Source organism: Lissotriton helveticus, chromosome 9 (genome assembly GCF_964261635.1).
Source record: "Lissotriton helveticus chromosome 9, aLisHel1.1, whole genome shotgun sequence".
Classification (NCBI taxonomy): domain Eukaryota; kingdom Metazoa; phylum Chordata; class Amphibia; order Caudata; family Salamandridae; genus Lissotriton; species Lissotriton helveticus.
The window spans coordinates 1,250,717,803-1,250,739,073 of record NC_136070.1 but is presented as its reverse complement, the minus strand read 5'-3'; the positions used below and the strand labels follow the sequence as shown (position 1 = coordinate 1,250,739,073).

General features: G+C 45.8%; 1 protein-coding gene across 2 annotated transcripts in view; it reads left to right on the top strand.

Annotated features, from left to right (window-relative positions):
- The window catches only part of NCKIPSD (NCK interacting protein with SH3 domain), a 346,636-nt gene that overhangs the window by 244,467 nt on the left and 80,898 nt on the right, over positions 1–21,271 (top strand). The gene's annotated exons all lie outside the window — the stretch shown is intronic.

Here is a 21,271-nt window from a genome sequence, read left to right as displayed (position 1 = left end):
AGCCGAGCCTGTGGCATTCTCCACCAGCTGAAGTCGCCTAGGTTGGTAAGCCCCAAGAAAGGGAGGTGGTGTAGTCAAGCTGGGAAGGGATAAGGGCATGTATTACCAACTTGTTTTGAATGATTACATAGGAGTGTGTAATGGGAGAGAACACCTTGCAAGAACACTGCTTTGGAGACGACTTGACCCAACCATGGCTGTCGGCTGCCTAATTCCTCAGTACATCAATGAGCTCTCACCTTGGCATAGGGAGCACATTTGTGGCTGCAGAAGATCCTGAGAAATAAAAACAAATGCTTAACACTCTTGCTACCTTTCTTGCTGGAGCTTAAGTCAGCTATTCTTGGGACCGTATTACTTCTCTCCATCTTACTCCAAAGCACCTATCTGCCATTCAGTCACTTCTCTACCCACCCAACAGCACAGTTGCACATTCTCGTATTTTAGCCAACGTCTTCACCTCGTACATCCACTCCGACACCTTTAACCCCTTGTGTGCTGGTGATGGAACCACTCCGTCAACAGCCACGGGCGCGCTGTGCTAATGACGGAGTGGTCACTGCGCCCCGCCCACGCTGCCGTGCCTGCGGGCGCGTTCTGTTGAGCAGGCGGGCCGTGACGGAACCACTCCGTCACAAGCACAGCACGCCTGTGGCTGGTGACGGAGTGGTTCCGTCACCAGCAAGGCAGCGCCGCGCGGCCTCCCTCCCACCCAGCGCCGCGGCAAATTACCGCCGCGGCCAAGGGGTTAACAGCTTCCTCCTCTCTCTGTTCACCTAACAACCTGCAGTAGTGGTCTACCACACCACACCTACCACCTTACTTCCCTGCAGTAAATGTTTCCTCTACGCATCACGAGTGCGCTGGCAGAGCGAAGCCTGAAAAGGGCAGGTGAGATGTTGGCTGTCGACACACAGAGGATTGTTTGTGCTTCTGTGAATGTGACACCAATACTGATCATTTGTGAAATAGGCATTTGCCCTTTCTGCACACGCTCTCTTTCATACCCACCAGGGGACGCAAAGCGAGACGACAGTCATTCACGAAGCGAGCGACCATTCGCTGTCTCCCAGAACCTCATGAATTGGAAATCTCCAATTACTCTCGTTGCTTCGAAAAACAAAACAAAACCAGGATTAAATGCAAGCCGCGTAGAGCTCCTCGCGATCCGCTCGAGTGCTCAGGCTTCGCCTTGAGCAACAGAGAGTCGTTATTCTGTTGCACCAGGATGGTCATTTAAAGATCCATACATCCAAGAGCAAGACATTAGCATAAGTAGAAATGTCATTAATGAAAAGGAACTAATTTTACATAGGTGTGAACATCATCCGCTTTATGTGGAGTCTTGCAATCAATAGGTAATGCTTTGCAATTAGCAAGTAATGCTTTTCAATTTCAAATCCTTTCCCGAAACACACAGATTTGATTTACCCAGGTACAACACAATAATGAGAAATTGGTCGCGACAAGTCTTCAGTGTTCGGAATCAAAACAGCCAGCATCCAAATGAGTCGCCTACTACCCAGACTATGCGGACTGTGTAGTTGATCATTTTACATACACTCCTAGCAGTCCATAGTGTCCAGATTCAAGGAAACCTACTCATCCAGTCTGTGTCCAAGGGACGTCGCGAGATCAGGAGCGTGTCTACATACTGTGTAAAAACCTGAATTATTGGATTGTTGTTCAAAAGCCGCAGCATATACCCTACTGGAGGTTTGAAAAGCATGTAATAGTATAAAGTAAGTGCAGCATTTGAGGAAAGAGAACGCGGAGGAACAGTTGACCCAGGAAAGGCTGTTGCGTGGGAATGACGGATACCGATTCCAACTTAAACAAAAGTGGAAGTCCTCTTACAAGTTGACACTGAAAGGCCTTTTGTTTTCAATTTAAATCTACTTCGGCCTTCCAAATTCTCTGTTGGTAGTCTTCGAGTGGGCAAGACCGACAAACGTCAGTGCCCATCACCTTTCTTATCTCCCGAAATTGAACCCCGTCCAGATATCTCATCACAGTTTCTTCTAGCTCAGATATGTTCTGCCATTCTCATTCATAAATTCCTCATGGGGCTCTCAATTTAATGTAAATTGATACTTGTATAGCGCCCTACTCACCCGCAAGGGTCTCAAGGCGCTTGTACGAATACCGCTGTGGAACCCATCCTGGCTTTCCCTGTGAGGTGTCCACTCCTGGGAACCCCCAAGGTGAGGCCAGGCATCCTTAGCGTTGTGGGGGCCGTTGTGGAGATTAAGCAAGCTATTGCCCAGAGTTGCAGAGTGGGACTCATGATTAGAATAGGCACCGAGGCGAGAATGATCAGGTCCGAGGAAATTGAGTCCAAGACCCGCCGAGGCGGGGAATTGAACCCTGGTCCCGGGCTAGACCTCTGCATCAGGGTCTGCCGCTCTAACCATTGAGCCACACTTCTCCACATGAAAATGTGCCATTTGGGCACATTGGGGCATGTCCACCCCTCACAGCTCATGTAATCCCTCATCAGATGTTTCAGGGCTGTCCTTCACTGCTATCGCCTCGCACTAGATGAACCCCCCGCAGGACATGTGACACTTGGTGCACCAGAGAAATCCACTAGTGTTTTTCTTGTAACTGGTTCTCTGCATTCCTTGGTTTAGGATGGGAATTTCTCATCCAGATGTCTTTCAGAGCTGACCGCCTCAAATAGGTCCTTGCCGGTCACTCATGAGTAGCGCTTTGAGGGTCTGCATCTCCTCTCACTCGACGGCGCTGTTCAAGGTTTCGTAAATATGATCCCACTGTCCATTCTGTTGATGAATTAACGTCTAAAAGGGTGTTGTGAAGCTGTTGCCGTGTATTGCACCGTGAAATCTCACCACACCCCCTGACTTTCTCCTGGACATAATGTATTAAAGACCCTCATTGATGGAACCTCCTTGTTATATTCTTGGCCCCCCGAATACAATGTGCATCTTGGGGTCCCTCGTCAGTTGCCTCTGCACAGGTTGGAGGTGACCGCTCTCAGCATCTAAGATGGTGGTTCTTGCTTTTGTTTTACGACAAACACTTTGCTCCAAATGGGTATCCAACATTTTTATTTCTTTTCTACTGATTACTAAATTAATTTAATATTTGTAATGCAAACAACATGTCCGACACGTTTCAACATAGTTAAGGCGTGGAGCTCTTTTGATGTGTTTTTCTAGCAAATCGGGGACTCTTTCCTGACAAAAAAACTTTCTAGTCCGTGGGATTTTCACTTTTTTCAAACAGATGTGAAATGCACCTGGTGCAAGGAATTGTGAATATTCATAGTTATTTTGAAAATTAAGTAAGGCATCGAGGAAAAGCTGACATGGTTTCTGAAATTCACTCGCGGTGTCTTTTGAGCCAGTAGTGAGATAGCTCGGAGGGTTAAAGCCCTTCCAGTTACGATCTGCCTGACCTACCCTCACTTGGGGTTGCTGTACTTGCCAGTGTTAACCCTTTCCTTGTGCCTGCTTGTTACATTGCACAGGTGCCTTTTACACCTGCAAGTGCCTGTAAGAATGTATTCCCCAATATTGTGATTTTTCATAGTTTTGCTTGATTTATTAAAAAATCTCGGATTTAGTTTTCCTGTCTGTGTTTAAGTGGTTAGTTTGTGATCTGTTTAACAGATTGGGTTACATTTGGTTAAGCTCCCTGCCCCCCTGGCAGAAAGACTTCAGGGTCCAGGGCATGGGCTTGGTACCCTTAGAGTCAGCTGTGGTTAATCAACGTTTCTTCCACTAAATCAACCTAGTGCTTGTTTGAGCAGCGATCTAACCCCTTCACTGCGGCGGCTATTCCGCCGCAGTGCTAAGGGGGCGGGGCGGCGGCCGCATGCTGGTGACGGAACCGCTCCGTCACCAGCCGCGGTCGCGCTGTGCTCATGACGGAGCGGTTCCGTCACGGCCCCGCCCGCTCGATGGCACGCTCAGCGCAGGCGCGGAATCCGCGCCGCGCAGGCGCTTCGAGCGGGCCGTGACGGAACCGCTCCGTCATCAGCACAGCGCGACCGCGGCTGGTGACGGAGCGGTTCCGTCACCAGCAGGGGAGGGGCTAATGTTATTGTTTCTTTGTTTCTGAGATGAGCAGCATTAAAGTTCACCTTATGAACTTGTTATTTCTATTCAGTCTGCTATCCTAGAACGTCAGTGATTTAAATCATACCATTAAAAGATGTAGGGCCAGATGTAGGAACCCTAATACCGGTCGGTAACGTCCAAAATTACCTATTTCCGGCCGTTACCGACCGGTATTAGGCATTTGGGATGTAGGTGGCTACATTTCAGATTCGGTAATTTACCAAATCGGTATATAAGAATTCGGTAAATTACCGAATTCTTAAATACCGATTTGGTAAATTTCCGAATCTGAAATGTAGGGAGCACTCAAGTGAGTGCTTTTCACCTGTAAGGATTCGTTATTTAAGTTGGTGGTAAATAACGAATAACTTTGAAAATGCAAATCTGCGCATTTTCAACTGTGCCATGTGGCAGACATGCATGCCCTAAGGGCATGTATGTATGCTACATGTGCACACAAGCACGATTCGGGGGTGCAACAGGGTGTCAAAGTGACACCCTGGCACCCTTGACTGTTTTCCCCCATTTTACCGAATCGGTATTTACCGATTTGGTAATTGCCAATCATTCCTATGGGCCTTCAGGCCCATAGGAATGAATGGCAATTACCGAATCGGTAAATACCGAATCTTACAGATACAGTAATTTTTACCGAAAATGTATCTACATCCCATTTACCTATTCTTAAATACCGAATCTGTAAAATTCGGTATTTAAGAATAGGTAAATTGGGATTACCTACATCTGGCCGGTAGTTGCATGCCTCTGGGGCTAGGTTGGGCAATGTTTGTGTTTTATTGGTACAGGGTAAATTATTTCACAGCCTCCATCTTAGAGCGGCGGGCGGGAGTACTGCATGTTGTACACAGGTTTGCACCGGTGTGCCTCCCACCACGAGTGCGACTGGGGTTCTACTTTCAGAAACAACACTGAACATAAAAGCAGTGAGGACCTCAGAGTAAATTCCTCTAATGAATGGCAGATTTTGGGTGTTGTAATATTAAAGCCGTACACTTGTGTACATGCTGTCGTTGGCATGCGTTATGTGCTCTTCGCGGGGTCTGTTTTCAGATGCACACGCATTGGTACAGGGACGTCTGCACTTCCGGACTTATGTTTGGATAGCGAAATTAATTCTACCTCGGCTTCCGGATATGCATGTCTCTAACAAATATTGGACTCCTAAGACAGGGGTCTCCAACCTTTTATGTAATAAGAGCTACTTAGGTTTAATAAAAATCATCCTGAGCCGCTAATATTATGAGAGCTTTAACCCATGCTGGTGACGGAACCGCTCCGTCGCCAGCCTCAGACGCGCTGTGCTGATGACGGAGCGGTTCCGTCACGGCCCGCTCGGCGCGCCTGCGCTGATTCCGCGCCTGCGCTGAACGTTCTGTTGAGCGGGCGGGGCCGTGACGGAACTGCTCCGTCATCAGCACAGCGCGCCCGAGGCTCGTGACGGAGCGGTTACGTCACGAGCATGGGAGCGCCGCGCGGCCCCCTCTCCCCCCTAGCGCTGCGGCGGAATTGCCGCCGCAGCGAAGGGGTTAATACTGACCACATCTGCCAAGTTTACTTTAGTGGCCACCACGTGCACGATTAGCCGCAGTGTGAATACAGCAGGCCCGGTGCCCAGCAGTAATGTAAAAATGCATCATTCATGTGGAATGCCTCTATATGGGACATACTTAACAGCCATAGCTGCAGTGCCCCTGGCACCCATTTCATATTAGTAAGAAGTCTCCACACACATCAACTCATAAGTTAAAAAAATACACACATTTTTGTCTCAAATACTCACTTTTCAATTTTGATATGCATATGTTAATTCAACCAAGCAAAAGTGTCTGAATTATGAAGCTGGCTGCACGCAGGAAAGCTACTATAAGTAGATGGACCACTACCGGCCCCTCCTGCGCTACTCGTGGAGAAGCCTGGCCTACGAGCTGAGGTACCAGCAAAGTACCTGCTCTTCTGTTAGTTAATAGCGCAGTAGAAATATGAAAATTAAATGCTTACATTTTAATTGCTAAGGCTTCTAACTTCCTATAAGCGGCTACACTGATTAATTTGAAGTTAACATATTTTTATAATAATTGATTGAACGATTGATAAGTACCTGCTGGTGAGCAGAGCAAATCTAATTTCCCATTATTACAGTTTAGACTCGAATTGAGCTGCACGAAAACATCTGTCAAGAAAAGTGCACACATGTGGTACAACTACTATTTAATTTTTTTTAATTGTGTACATCCCTGATTTGGAAGTAGTTGTACCCCTCAGTTTATGCTTATACATTATATTTTCACCAACATTATCACATGTAGGCTTGGTCTAGTGTTCACAGGTGGTGACATTCGGTACAGTCCAGGGCTACCTTCACTTGGTTGTATTTTGATTAGGTATTAGCGGACGGCTAAATAATCAATATTCGGATTCAACGGAATACTGTGAGGATGGCTAAAGGCTGATTGAAGCTAAAGCTGACATTTGCTGACTTAGAATTTGGGTTTAAAAAACGTCATAAAACGCCTTTCCTTGTGTAATGGTGACTGTGGGGGTGAGCTTCGCCCTGATACACGAACCCTGAGGTTTTCTGAAGACAAAATGATGTCTGTAACACTTGAGGTAGTGGATGAAAAGCAGTCGAGACTGTTGGCCCATGTGGGTTTGAGGACCCCAAACATGTGATACTTACACGCTGCGCAACTCTCCAAGGGGAGAACCACTGTGTCAACAAGCACTGTCCAGCCACCAAAAACAGAGTATGGTACACCTCTGCTACCCTGATTAGGAAACTCTGGAACTTCACCTCACACTCCCTTAAGGGAGTTGGCCTAACGGCTAGAGCGGTCACCCTCGAATCTGGGGAACTGGGCGTGAGTCTCAGCAATGAAGCTAAACATCCTGTGATTCTGGGCAAATCACTTAATCTCCCCGTGCCTAACAAAAATAAGTGTGTCCTCGTGTAATGCAACTGGTGCTATGTAAAGCGCGCTGATACCCGATTTGGGTCAAGTTCGCGCTGTATAAAACTCTGTGAAATAAAAATAAGGGTCAGCATGGACCATTTGAGGTAGCCCGGTTTCTCTGCTCCTCTACGTGGTGTATGTGTTTAGAGAGGTGAGGTGCCCACGGGTCACTAAGAGTTTTACGTCATACGACAGGTGTTGTAAATCACAAACCATAGGGTGGTGTTGGGCAAGTACATGAAGAGTCCTGTGTTGTTCTTGATACCAACTGTGTTCATCTGTGGGGTATGGAGTCAACTGAGAAGCGGAGGGAGGGGGGACTTTTATGGGACTGGGAAGAGTGTGAAGATGTCCTCCTAGTATATGAAAAGGCGAATTACAACAATATAAGGTTTTGTAATAAGAATGTATCAACAGATGCGAAAGTATCCTTGTGAAAACCAGCTGAATGACTAATGCCCAAAAATGTTTACAAATTTTTTTTTCTAAATGAACGGAGTATTGGCAATGCCAATAGGTCTGGCTTAAAATCATGTGCTAGTCAAGTCACTGGTGAGGTTAGCTCTCAATAGCTCATCCTACAAGCCCTTTCGCTCACTCTTGAACTCATGTATCCATTCAAGAAACAATGCCAACGCCTTAACATGGAGGGTTATGCTTGCAAATAAAAATAAAGAAATATTTTAGTGGAGTAGGTTGCCGTCTTGGAACGGTTTTGTGCGTTGTATACACACAGAGTCCTAATTATCCACCTTGAAGGCCTATTGGCTTTATCTAGGTTTCCCACAATATATATGTTAGCTGCTACCTTGGTCAAACTTTTCATGTTAAACAGATCAGACCTATGTCATTTGGCATAACCTTTTCCAAAGTACCAGGCAGCCTAGAGCCTTTATGAGAGATTAGTCACCATAAACAACTCAGGCCTACAGTATTGAGCTGATGCTTCCCCACAGGGTAGCCTTTGGGCAGTGTCCTAACATTGTAAACATGTACACAATCACAGTAGACAAAACAATACACCCCCTCCTAATAAGGTCAACATGCATTACCACAGTACAGATCTTTTACCCTCATGGCTTGTCAGAGGAGGGTAAACAACCCCAAACCCTTGTCTTGTACTGTGTCTGTGAACCCATATAGCTCAACATCGGTCTACAATCATTAACACTGCCTAATGGTATTCCACCCTTAAAAGCCTTTTGGCCTCACCGTGTGCTGTTCACAACCAAGTCAACTCAACACTACTGTGTGTGTCCTAACATTTCACATAACACGCAAAGCTGTATGGCCATTGGCTTGTCTCCATAGCAACTCAGGCCTAATGTACTCAGCATAGTATTTCCAATCATTGAAGCTGAAAATCCAGCATTTTTCAGTGAAAAATTGCATGTGTGTGTTTCCTTCTCTCTAGCAAATAAATCCCTCAGGACTGCCCGGCGTCTGTGGTTAATCACAGGAAGTGTCCTTTTATACGATCCAGTCACTTTATAATGTCATTTTAGGTCGCCCTGTCTAAACCAAACTTCCAGCCTTGCACCACCCGCGTAGCTAGGGGGGTGCGGACCGCCCCAGGCGGCACTGTATTGGAGGCGGCAAGTGCGGCACTTGTGGCCCGTTGCAGCGGCCTTTATGATTTATTTGGGGTTGTCTGACACTTTGCCAGTCAGTGTCCCCAGCCCCCAAATAAATTATAAAGTCCGCCGCAACGGGCCACCAGTGCCGCGCCTATTGCACAGTTTGAAGTGCAAGCAAACTCACCTGCCTGCTGCTTGCAACTGCTGCCTGCAGCGCACGCACGTGACGTTGCACGCATGGTGGTGTGTAGCGCGCGCGAGGCGCAACCGGCCGGTCACCCCGAAGTCAGGCAGTCTCCCCTGCGGAATGTCAACCTCCAACGCACATACAACTTTACCTCCAAAATAGCTTTGTTCCAAATTAGATTTCACGGTGACCTCGTGAATCAGTAGCTGGTGACATGGAACCATTTCCTCGCCCCAGGTATGTGCGCCGCTTTTTTAATGCCAGATACGTGTTCGTTCGATAACACCATTATTTTATTTGCATGACACACCTCCGATTAAAAAATAATAGTATTCTTATATTTCGGTATAACACACCACCAAAAACAATAAATCACAAAGTGGAACTAAGTTATATAGGCGCCTTTCATGTCAGACGCGGTAGAATAACGCACTGAGCTTAGAAACTGCCATTGGTAATATGTACGAGTAATTTTACCGTGCTCCGATTTTGCTTTCCGCCTCTGTACTCCTCTTGCTAGACTCCTTAACAAATACTCAGACAAGAGTGACTCCACTCCAGTTCATGTTTTCGTGATTGCAGCAAGCAACTTCTTCCTGAGCGTTCATAGCTGCGGTTTGTCCGTGGGTTTCAGAGGTATTTGGTTTTCTTATGCGTTATCTTTGATTAAATGTATGCCACCTGTTTTTGGATTGAGTGAGGGATTTGTTAATTTGGCGTGTTCTTTGTGTGTGGGCGGAAGGCATTGTTTTGAGTCAAGGCAGTTTCTGTTCATTCCTTTGAATTGGAACCTGGGAACATCTTCTATCTCGTGTTGAACTCGGGCCCTGGATTTACCTATCACATTCTGGGTGTTGTATTCCTGATTCACTTAGCTTGCCATTTTTATTTCTGCGAGGCCAGCAGGCAGTAGAGGAATGTTTGGGGTAATGTGGAGCAATATATGTCAGCAAAATATTTAAATACAAGTAAAATGTATCTTTCTCGTTTTATTCACTTCCAAACTAATGCTTGAAATGATGTTAACATTTAGCATGACACATATAGAAGGTAAAAATTGTATTCCTGTTCCCTCGCGTAGGTATTGAAAGGACAGACATTGAATGACCATGAAAGAGCGCTCATTCAATGAAACTTCACGGGAGTCACTCGAGCAAATGGACCATTGTGATCAATCATTCTTAGCATCAAATAAATTATGATTTTAACTGCACCAGGCATAAACCTGCAAGTGCACTGTATAAGAAATGACCCTGATGGTCATTTCAAAGTATTGGCATATTAATGATCATGTTTCGCAGTCAGTACGAGTGACATTATGTTTTAAAGCAAACATTTCTGTGCAGTGCCAAATGTATTTTTTAGACTACCATATGTATTTTTTAGACTACTTTTACAGCCTGCTGCACAACACGCACTAGTGCAAGTACTCTTAGCGCAGGGATTTTAAGGCTCACTCTCTCAAAAAGTATATATATTTGAAATAAAACTGCCTACAGCCGAGTTGTGACCCCTAGGCTATGTGTACTTTAATCAATCTTTTCTCCTGAGGCTTGCATGCACCCCCATGCTTAATTGTGTCTCACTGTTAATTGCTTAGACTTGCAATGCAACGTAGCTTCAGCCTCAGGTTTTTAATAAATAACAGGCGGAGCCGCACACCCTGCTGTTATGAGCGAATTAATTTTTATCTAATTGCTCAATGTGTCTTTTTGAGATGAATTACAGTCTGCAGAGTGTGCACCCTTCCATTTCCAGTACTTTGCTGCTGTTTTGAGATTTTCTTACAGTTCTCTTTGCTCAAATGGGTGTAATTTCTGATATTTATGTTTCCGTTGTTTTTATTGCTTGATTTTCCTTGCGAAAAAAGTGTCACACTTAGCAATCTGAAACCTTGGCAGCTATGCTTCCTTTATGTCCGGCCTGCAGTTGTTACCTGTACTTCCGGTGCCAGCTGCGCCCCTCCACGTGCACAAACCATGAGTTGAACATTGCAGGCAATGCCCTGCAACTGCAGTAACGTAGACATGGCCGCCGGTTGTACAGTGGGGTGTCGGAGAACATTCCATAAAGTATAGAACCCTGCGAATGCTGGTAATTTCTACGTTTATATTTCTTTATTTGAAATTGTATACCACACGTAGAAGACGTTAAAGTACTCTACAGTTATTTTTTTAGAAAAATATGTGAGAAATGATTCCAAATAATAAACAAACATATTTACAAAGAAATGTTCAGGATGACATCAGAGCATTTTGCAATTTGTAGATACATATTCTGAGAAATGCATCCAAGTCATACAAATCTATGTTAGCAAAGATGCGTTGTCTTATAGTGAACGTTAAGTCGTCAGTTTGTTCTTCACGCTACAATATTTGATTTAAGAATTGCACTGCAGTGGAAGAGGTGTGGCGCCGCGGCCAGGGCGACTGACGCTGGAATCTGGGGACCACGGTTCGATCCCCGGCTCCGGCGGCAGGTTAGCCCAGCACCATGTGACTCTGGGCAATAGCTCGCTTAATCTTCCCGACGGCCCCCCAGCGCCTAGAGACCCTTACGGGTGATTGTGCGCTTTACAAATGTGGACTTTACTTACTGCATATGTGGCGGTGCAGGTGCTGGAGAGAGCTGCAATTAAATGTCACAAATGTAAGTGTTAGTATGGTGGCAGTCTGTGTGTTCTCCTTTGTACTGCCGTTCACCGGTGTATTTAACTGTGTAGCCTTGGACCATGTCATGTATGTGCATGTAACTTGCATGATCGAGGTAACTATTAGCGGCGATACTACGTGTCTCTCGGTCCTTTTTCCCCGGCCCCCTCCCCAGGGGCGGCAATCTGAGGGATAGCCCCGGGCGCCACAAGCTCTAGCTACGCCTCTGCCTTGCACCCCTGGAGGGAGGCCACGGGGCTGCTTGGGTGTGAATCTGACTAGCTAAGCACACATTTTATCACACTTTATGATTGAATCAAGTGAGAAATATGCACAGAAAATGTGGAAAAGCAACCCACGCTTATTATAAATGTTTTGTTGCTGCTATATGTGTAGGGCACATTTGATACACCCATGGCCTTGTGGTGCCGCGAGCTGTCCAGATCTTGAATGGATGGATGAAAGGTAATATTTTACACATTTGATTGGATTGACGAAAACTTTTGAATCTACGTAAATTATTCCTTCGTCTGATCTTTTTAAAGTATGATGTAAGGACGCGTTCACAAGCATGGGAGCTTCTCGCTGATGTGGAAAATTTAGATATCGCGATAGCCATTGGGAAATATATGCAGGGTGTTTTCATAAGTTCCTAGCTTCATTAGAGGCTTAAGTGCGGCTAAAGAGTATTGTGATCTAAAATGAAATGTTATTGTTTTAAAAATGTTAGAAATGAATTTTTAAGGAAAATATGATTTTTATTGCTTAAGAATACGACTTTTTAATGTGTTACTCTTTTAAATGTTAATGTATGAGCTGTGGTTTAACCCCTTCCATGCTGCCGTCGGCCATTGGCCGACGGCAGTACTACCTCGCTGGTGCTGCCGTCGGCCAATGGCCGACGCGGCCCCGCCCGTTTTACGGAAGTACTACACTTCCGCAAAATCAGCGGTGCAGCCGAGGGGTTAAAGATCACATGGTCTAAATAAACTTTCTTTTTCGAGTGTTAATGTATGAGCTGTGGTTTAAAGACCACATGGTCTAAATAAAATTTATTTTTTAACTGAACTGAACTGTCCAGGTCTTGGATTTCTGCACGGTACTGATTTTATTTTCACCTCAGATTCTGGATAGTCGACGTTTGTTGTGACTGGTGTTTATGTAGTGTATATACCTGTAATACAAAACAAAGTAGTTGGTTGGCAATCAAGGTTAGTAAAAGAAAATGACGCAGCAACAACAAGTGGTGGTGGTCTGTAGAAAAATGTCCAGATGCGTGGGATCACAGATGGTGTGGTTGCTAGGTAATTACAGAAGAGTGGGTGCAGAGGCAGAGCACAGTAAGGCATTAGGAGAGCTAGAATTGATAATTGAGGTAAAAGCTGTCTGCCTAAATTCGCCCTAAAGTAAATGTTTTACTACTTATACTCATTTTATGAATGTAATATCATTTTAACCGTTTGTAATACTTTTTTAAACTGTCTATTTATATTATTGTTTTTTTTTAACAAAAAGGAAGGAAAACTTTGTATGAAATGTTCTTTTAACTTTTTCTCTTCTTTGTATGGCTTTTAATAAGTCGAATAAAGATATTCTGAGTCTGAGATAATTGAGGTAAGGAAAACAAATAACGCATTACAGGGGAATTCAAGCCCTTTTAAGTTATCAAGAATGAGATATCAAGTGATGGAGCGTTGTTTTTCAGAGGCACTCTTCTATTTCTACCCATAACTCTCAGGGTTGGGATCACTGACTTATCTCACAATTTCCATTTAGTAATTTTCAAGATAAAGGAATATATTAGGGTGGATTTGTGCGATCTGACATTGCAAAACACTAATAAAACCTTTAGAAGATGTATTTGACAGAGAAGATTTTCCACCATCAGTTTCGACTGCTAGAAGTCTTCAGTTGGCATTGAATGAGAGGAAGAAATTATTGAAAGAAAGGTTATTAAACATAAAATATGTGCCATTTATCATTCAGAAACTGTGGAAAGGTTTAATAAAATCTTTAAGGAGAATATACAATTGGCAAGAAGCATTGATAAGAGTTGGTACACAGGTTTAAGAGATATGTTAGTGTCTTAGAGGGTCACACCTTTTGGAATAAATGGTAGGACACAGTTTAAGTTATTGAAAGAAAGCTAGGGATCCTAGCACACACATATGTGCTCGGTGGATGAAATGAAACTAAAGTAGTGTGAGTCTGAGTACAGATGCAGAGTAAAGAGTCAGAGAAAAGAGTAAAGAAGAAAGGAGTTTGAAGATGAAAGAAGTTCGCCAAAACCAACTGCTTTCAAAGTGGTTGATGAGAATAGGGTAGACGTGCCGGTTGGCAGAAAACGATGGCCGAAGTACACACCTTTTATATGAATATTCAAAGATGGTGTAAGCAGCCACTATGTGTGTTAGTGGAATTCAAGCAGGGCTGCTGTGTGTAAGGGAGAGGGCTCAGAAGGAACACACTCGGTGTACAAGGAGGATCACAGGTCTGCAGTCATGGGCTGATGGCTGCCAGAAAAGTGTTTATTAAGAATATGATTAATGGAAAAAGGGGTTACGAAGAGGCCTGCTTATCAAAGCGATTTTATTTTGTGATAATGTTGCAGAAATATACACCACGGCAGTGTTGTAGTTTTAATATTACTATGTTGGTTTCTAATGGTTAAGCATTTTTTGTTTAATGTATTTTTAACTGTAGAACATATTTCACTGCAAGAAACATTGCGACTCTCTGTCCACGGTGTAGATAATATCATATTCTGTGCGTGGGATGATGTTATTATCATGTAAATAGGTTACTTTGCTGTTGCGTTGAAAGCACTGCGGGAAGAGAGGCGTGTGGCATCCGAGGCTGTTCTGGGATGTAAGTGGGTCACACAAAGTGTGAGGGTGGCGGACTGCAGAACAGGAGGGCGGTGTGAGGGTAGAAAGGCCCGAAGGCGCCTGGTGGGGGCAGCGGCAAACCTCACTATTCATCTAGCTGGAGTATTTCAGAAAGGGGTGGTAGGCAAACCTCACTGACCTATCCAAGGCGCGCGATGACATAGTTCAAGCATCTTTAATACTCTTCTTGGCACTAGCTCCTAACATACAAGAGATCTGAGCAGGAGAAATTCCACAGCAGGACCCCATCTTTGCCCCCTGCTCCCCCAATCAGGTTCTTCATGGTTGCTGGTACATTCTACACACCACTGGCTAATACCATGCAATTACAACATTAATAACATAAGTAAACTGTACTATAGCCAAGGCCACTGCAATTTTGCGATTGTGCGGCTGCTGCGATGTTTGCATTATTTTAGATTTGCCGCATTTGCCGCACAATCCATTTGCAGCATAATTTGCAGATTTTAACAAAACAAGGATTGTGTTTCTAGCTTAAACGGTTCAAAAGTTTCTAAAAAATACAGCAACGTGTGTTGCCACTCAGTGGAAGGTCCTTTGCAAAGCTGGACTGGTCACCTTTCTTTTGCTTATTTCTATATTTGGGTGTTAAACTGGTTCTAATGAGGTGCAACCAATGCCCAGACAGTGTTACCAAGTTTAAGTAATACTGTTACAAAATGGGACCTACTGTGCCACATGATTTGCCTTTTCTTGCTGCATTATTTACTCAATCCTGTTGCATAATTTGGCCCTCTCCTGCCGCATAATCACAGTGGCCCTGACTATAGCTAAATGTACAAATAAATGCATTGAACATACCCATGACTTAACACATATAGGTTGCAGGGTAAACAAGTGCATAATAAAATACACAAAGAGAAAGATGTCGTATATGAGGGTTTTTACAAAGTTTCCCAGACGAAGGAAAGACCCTGGTGCACAGGACAAGTGATCCACCCCCCCCCCCCCTGATTTTTGATACTGAACCCCTGGAAGCCGGATGGACTATAACTTCTCTTTCCCCCTTTTGATTAATATATAGAAAACAAATTCACATCAGTAGTCCTTAAAAAATATTTTTTTTTAAAAGAGCCTGACACTCCCCAGATTGCATAACGATAGCTGTTTGAACTGAGGTTAGAGGAACACACACACTGTGTGAATCTCTCAAACACAATCACATTGGAGGTCGCTTACCCCTTGAAGTGCCACCTTCCTGCCGAAATCACGTTGTACGATTGTCTTTCGAAGCTTTGTTGTCCTGTTCTTCCTGATCTTATGCACTCGAGCACCACCCCATGTCGTTTCCCTTACTCACTTTAAAAAATGTACTTTTGCACATTTTTTAAATATTATTTACCTGGCGTATAAGACGACTTTTTAACCCTTGAAAATCTTTTCAAAAGTTGGGGGTCGTCTTATACGCCAGTGTCATTTAATAAGCAAGCGAATGTAGCCCATACCCTATATTTTAAAAGGAAAAGCAGGGGTCGTCTTATATGCCCAATCGTCTTATACACCAAAAAATACGGTATCTATCAAACTCAGATTCATAAATAAACAAGCATTTACAATGCAACGGTTTCACCTTTGGAAATGTTAAAGCTATTTGCAATGTAAATGACAATGCCATTTATTTATCTGTTTTCAAAACCAACACATAAATACAAATGTTGTCATTTACAATGCCAATAACTCAAACTTTTCCAAAGGCGAAACCGTTGCATTGTAAATGCTTGTTTTTATTTGTTCCAAAACATCAACTTAGATTGGACTGAATTCAGAATTTATTAAATTTGCATAGTAACTAAAACCATAGCAATACAGAAACTTAAAACCGTAAGATAAAATATACGGTGCACATTTATAGTATCCATAAGCATTAAAAGCTTTTAAATAAATTGCATTTCCAACAGTTAAAAAAGCACTTTGGTGCTAGTGCAGACTAGTGCTGGTGTAAGGAAAGCAGCCAGTGCAGCGTTTGTTGCCAAATCAACCGCTGCAATCAGTGCAAAAAGGTACTTTACAGTGTTTCTAAGCTGCTAACCACAATGGGGGCTTCCCAGTTCTCTTACTTGGAGCAGCCTTGGTTGTTTAGTTGGGTCGATGGTGCTAGGATCTCCAGTGTATAAAGCTGCCTGCAATTCTTAATGACTAGGCCTACGTAGGGCGATTACTGGTAGATTTGCTCTGAATCCAAGGTAAGGCGTGATTTTATGGTGACTTTTTTTCTCAGCAATTGCAAGAAATCTTACTAGCCTGCAATTTAGTTGTGGTGTTCCTGGATCAAAGCATGCCATAGCTGCTTGCCTCCTTGACCGAGTTCCCCTGTCGTTGAAGGGTTTTTTTAGCAGTTGTCTCCTCTGCTGCCCAGTCTCCGTACAGGAGAATAGTAGATGGAGGATATCTCCCTGGCCATTTTTGCACAGGCTGCAAGTAGTTGGGGATGGTGCCCGTAGCCACAGTGGAAGGTTTGAATGCATGGGAGCATGCCATGGCGAAATTTAAGATCGCTATTTTCCATGATTTTCGACATCAGAGGTTGAAGTATTTTTGAGGGGCTAAGATCTTAGCCATTCAAAGTCCAAGATGGCGGCCAAATAGGAGCTCCTCCAACAAGCTCCAGGGTCGGGGAATACATAATCATATCCCCAAAAAACCCTGCCATGTGATCAGCAGTGAAACTAATTACCAATCTTGTGTAAACTTTTGAAATAATCTTGAATTTTTTTTTACATCTTTTAAACGACTTACCCCTGGAATCGACGCTGAGGACCCCTGCTGAACCTGCTCCTCGATAGTAAAGATCCTCCCGGCAAGTCTCAGGAGCTGATGCCCGGACCGGAGATCACTACAACCAGGGTCCTCTCGTTCCCGCTAGCTCCTCCAATCCACTCCCGATCCCTCAGCTTACAGATGACCGAGGCCCTCCTGACTGGACCCGGTCGAGAATCCATCTGACTGGAGGCGGTCCCCTGGAACCGGAGGCTTCGTCTTTCACACCGGTGCAGGTTGTGCCTGACTACGTGACGGACGCCAATTAAAACCAGCTCCACACTGCCCATTCTCGGTGCCCGCCAAGGGCGGTGGAGGCAGGCGGCCTTTGATCCTGCTGATCGGCCCCACAGGGAACCTGGACACGGGAATGTGGGCTGAGTGTCCATGCAAATATGTGCGGCGGCGGGTGGTGCACGGGAGAATATTTTGGAAATGCACGTAGAGGAAGACAAATGTTCCTTCCTGAGTGAGGTGAATGTATAAGATAGCTTTAGGGTTGCGGAATAGAAGGGGGCGAGGTGAAACTTCACATGGGGCATAACAACGTATTTAATGCCAGTTTATTAACCGTGTTTGTTATGAAGATGATATAGATGTGTGTGTGGTAGGTTCTACAGTAGTGTATGGGGTCAGGAACTTTTAGGGTAAGTAAGACGGCATCTGCATGCACGTACGAGGCAATGGCTCAAGTGGGCGGGATGAAAAGGAAACATTTTCCAATCTTTTTCAATGTTTACATTAGCAGCTCCCATACGTTTGTTAATAAAAATGACCGTTCCACTGTTAATGCGTACCTTCAGTATTGCACTATGCACCCCCGAGTGCAGTTCCCATGGTTTACTTTACGCACTTCAACTTGAGTGGAGGTACACATGGCCTTACATACGCACATACGGGTGGGAGGGGGCGTGAACGCCTGGTGTGTGCGAACGCTTACACGTGTGAGAGCTGCAAACAGTGCACCCGCGCAAGGGGCCACTAGAACAACTGGGGGGGCGGTGTCAGTGACTCACCGGATTCTGACAAGCAGCTCCGCGTCCCCGGGGACGGGCACGGGGACGTCCGTCAGCAGGGTGCCCGCCTGGCGGAAGTCGGGGCTCAGCTTGGTGACCTGCAGCTTCTTCATGACGCTGGGGATAGACGAGCCCTGGAAGTCCATGAAGTGACGAGAGTAGGACAAGTCCACGATGGGCCGAGCCCGGTACCAACTCCGCCGCGCGCCGGCCAAGCCTAGCAGCGCCCGCGGCCGCCCCGCCATGCAGTACATGTCGCCTCAGCCGGGAGCCCGCACCGCACCAGCAGCCAGCGCTCCTCCGAGCGGACACAGGAAGGAAAACACGGCAGCGTGCGCGTGCTTATGTAAATCCGCGTGCCGCCTCCCCCAACTTTACAGGAGAGAAGGAGGTTAGCCAAGAACAGATTCTCTACAGCCAGTAAACAAGCTACGAAGTTCAGGACAGGCTGGGTGCCAGCCGTGCAACACTAGCCTCCACCGTGCAAACAAACCCCAGCAGGCGCGCGGTGCCCTGCCCTCCCTGACTTCTGTCCCGGATCTGCTTCTAATGCAGACCCCTGAACACAGACCCACTACAGAACCAAGGCACAGCCCATAAAAGCACGCAGAGCCGCACACTCCCAGCACGCGGACCCGGAAGCAGCCATGTGCACTGCCGTCTATGCATGCAGAGCAAGTGTCAGGGCTGCTGCATTGCAGTCCGGGAGAGGACACGAACGGCGGGAGGAGGGCGGGAGGGGGCGGGAGAGGACACGAACGGCGGGAGGGGGACCGGAGAGGACACGGACGGCGGGAGGGGGCGGGAGAGGACACGGACGGCGGGAAACGTGCACAGGACAGCGAGGGGGGCGGAAAGGCACACGGAGGGGGCGGGAATGGACAGCGCATCTGAATTCACTTTCAGTGAAAGGGGAGGGAACGGGAAAAAAATGTAACTCCGCCCTGGGAAAAAATCTCGGGAACGCCCCCGAATCTGGTCCGGCCTTGACGGACAGATCCGGCACCCAATGGCTAGCCTCCATTTATGGAGCTAGCCAATGAGAGCCGGGGGACGTTCCCGAAGTGCTTAGTGTCGACATAGGATTTCACCTGCGCTGAAAAGCTGCGCAGAGCGCAGCCTTTCGGCAGGCGAAACCCAAAAAGGGAAAAAACGCCCATGTCATTTTTTAGGCAGGCGCAAGTGTATGGCAACGGTGGCTACATCACAGGTTTAAGCAGTAGGTCCCAAAGGCGAGATCAATTGGCTTTACTAATGCTTCTTTTACATGAAGAAATGTTTAAAGAACGACTTTGTTTCCTTTCTGGCACTAATGCTGTGCCGTCCTACGCAAAGTATTTCGCTTTAGGTACACCTGCACTTTTGTAATTAAGTGAACCATGCATTTACATTTGGAGTAGGACATTAACTGGTGACTTAGGAAAGCTGCTCACATTGGGGTGTGTGTTGGGGAGGGCGCTGTTTCCTTGTTTATTTGTTTTTAATTATATAGGAGGAACTGAAGGGGCGCGGTTATGCAGATTTGGGATGTTACGACATTTTGTCTGTGTGCAGTTGTTAAAATATGTATTGTTTCACAACTTTAATTAAAAGTCTGATAAAATGAAGAAGTGGAGGGTGGTGTAAGTTCCAACCCTTAGCATCCTTTACAATGGGAGTTCCAAAATAAACTAACGCATAGTGGATTAGTACAAGGGAAGCAGCGAAGACTGAACCCACAGCAGCCCCCTGGCTGTGCCTTAAAATGGATGACATTTTAACAATATGATGATTTCTCCTCTGTAAAGAAGATGGACGGCCCGCAGGATGCAGCCGGTGTGAGCTTAGCTCTCTTCCTGCTCTGGTCGCAGATACATGCGCCTGCGGCTCGCGGCTCATTACTCACAGGTGAACGAGCCCAGAAGGCGCCCTCCTTCTCGCGACAGTGACGCAGTTTAAGATGCTGAGTGGGACTAGTCGCATCCTGAGTATTAATCTCAAGTGCCGGATGATGCTGGGATCGCACGTTACAGTGGATGCGACCATTCACACTGCTGGCCCACTCCAGGGGGGCGGGCTGTGGGGGCACCTGTTAATCCTGAGCCACAGCGCGCAGGTGTCCACCCAGACCGTAGCTTTAGAAGGGGTGTTTGGGGTGTGAGACTCCCTCAAATAAATCCATTCTTGTACTGGTAGTTTGGTCTCGGGCCCAGAATCGGGCCTGTTATGCCAGTGTTGGTTTTTCCCACTTGTTTGGTTGGGTAATATGAGTTTCACACATTGTGGGGGTTGTTGCCCCACTGCTTTTAAGCAGTGTAAAGAAGAGAAACATAAAATGATAATAACTTCAAGTTCTCATTTTATGCTTTGTGACGTGTCCTGCTGCTTTGCGGGCGAGGCTGCTCTGCCCTGCTCTCGAGGAGTGGTAGAACACTCATAAGTGTGCAATGAGTGGCCGGCCCTCTCGGGCCGCCCAAACCAGTCATGCGCACTTCTCTGTTCTCCATGTTGCATTACAGCTTGCATGGAAAACATGCCCACCCCTCCAGACCGAGCACCTTGTCACGGCACTCAGACCAATCACAATGTTCGATTGCAGCGTTGTGATTGGCTTAGAGGAGGGAGCTGGGCTGGCTGCTTCCTGTTCCTGTAGTCGGAGACAGAAGAGCAGGAGCAGTGACACAAGACAGTCCTCAAGGTACGTTTTTTAAAACTTTTTTATTTCGCCTCCTTGTGACACCCTCCGCAGTTACCCAAAACTGGTCCCAGGGTGCTTGTTTCCAGTCCAGGGAAAACCTGGCTTGGTAGTTCGGTCTGGACTGTTCCCAAGAGGCACAGGGTCAAGACTAATTTGCATATGGCTGTGTCTGAACTGAGTTGGCGAAGTGAGCTAAATAACGATGATGCATCCAACCCAGATCTGTGACTGGGGGTGGGTGTCTGAAAAGTTTCAGCGCTCTGTCCATCATCACCTTGTGTTTGCATTATAAATAACAATGCCTTTTATGTGTGTGTTGGTTTTAAAAACACATAAATAAAAGGCATTGTCATTAACAATGTCAATAGGTTAAACCCTCGCAAATGCGAGACCTATTGCATTGAAAATGCCTGTCCCTTCTTGTGTGTTGGCCAGTCGTG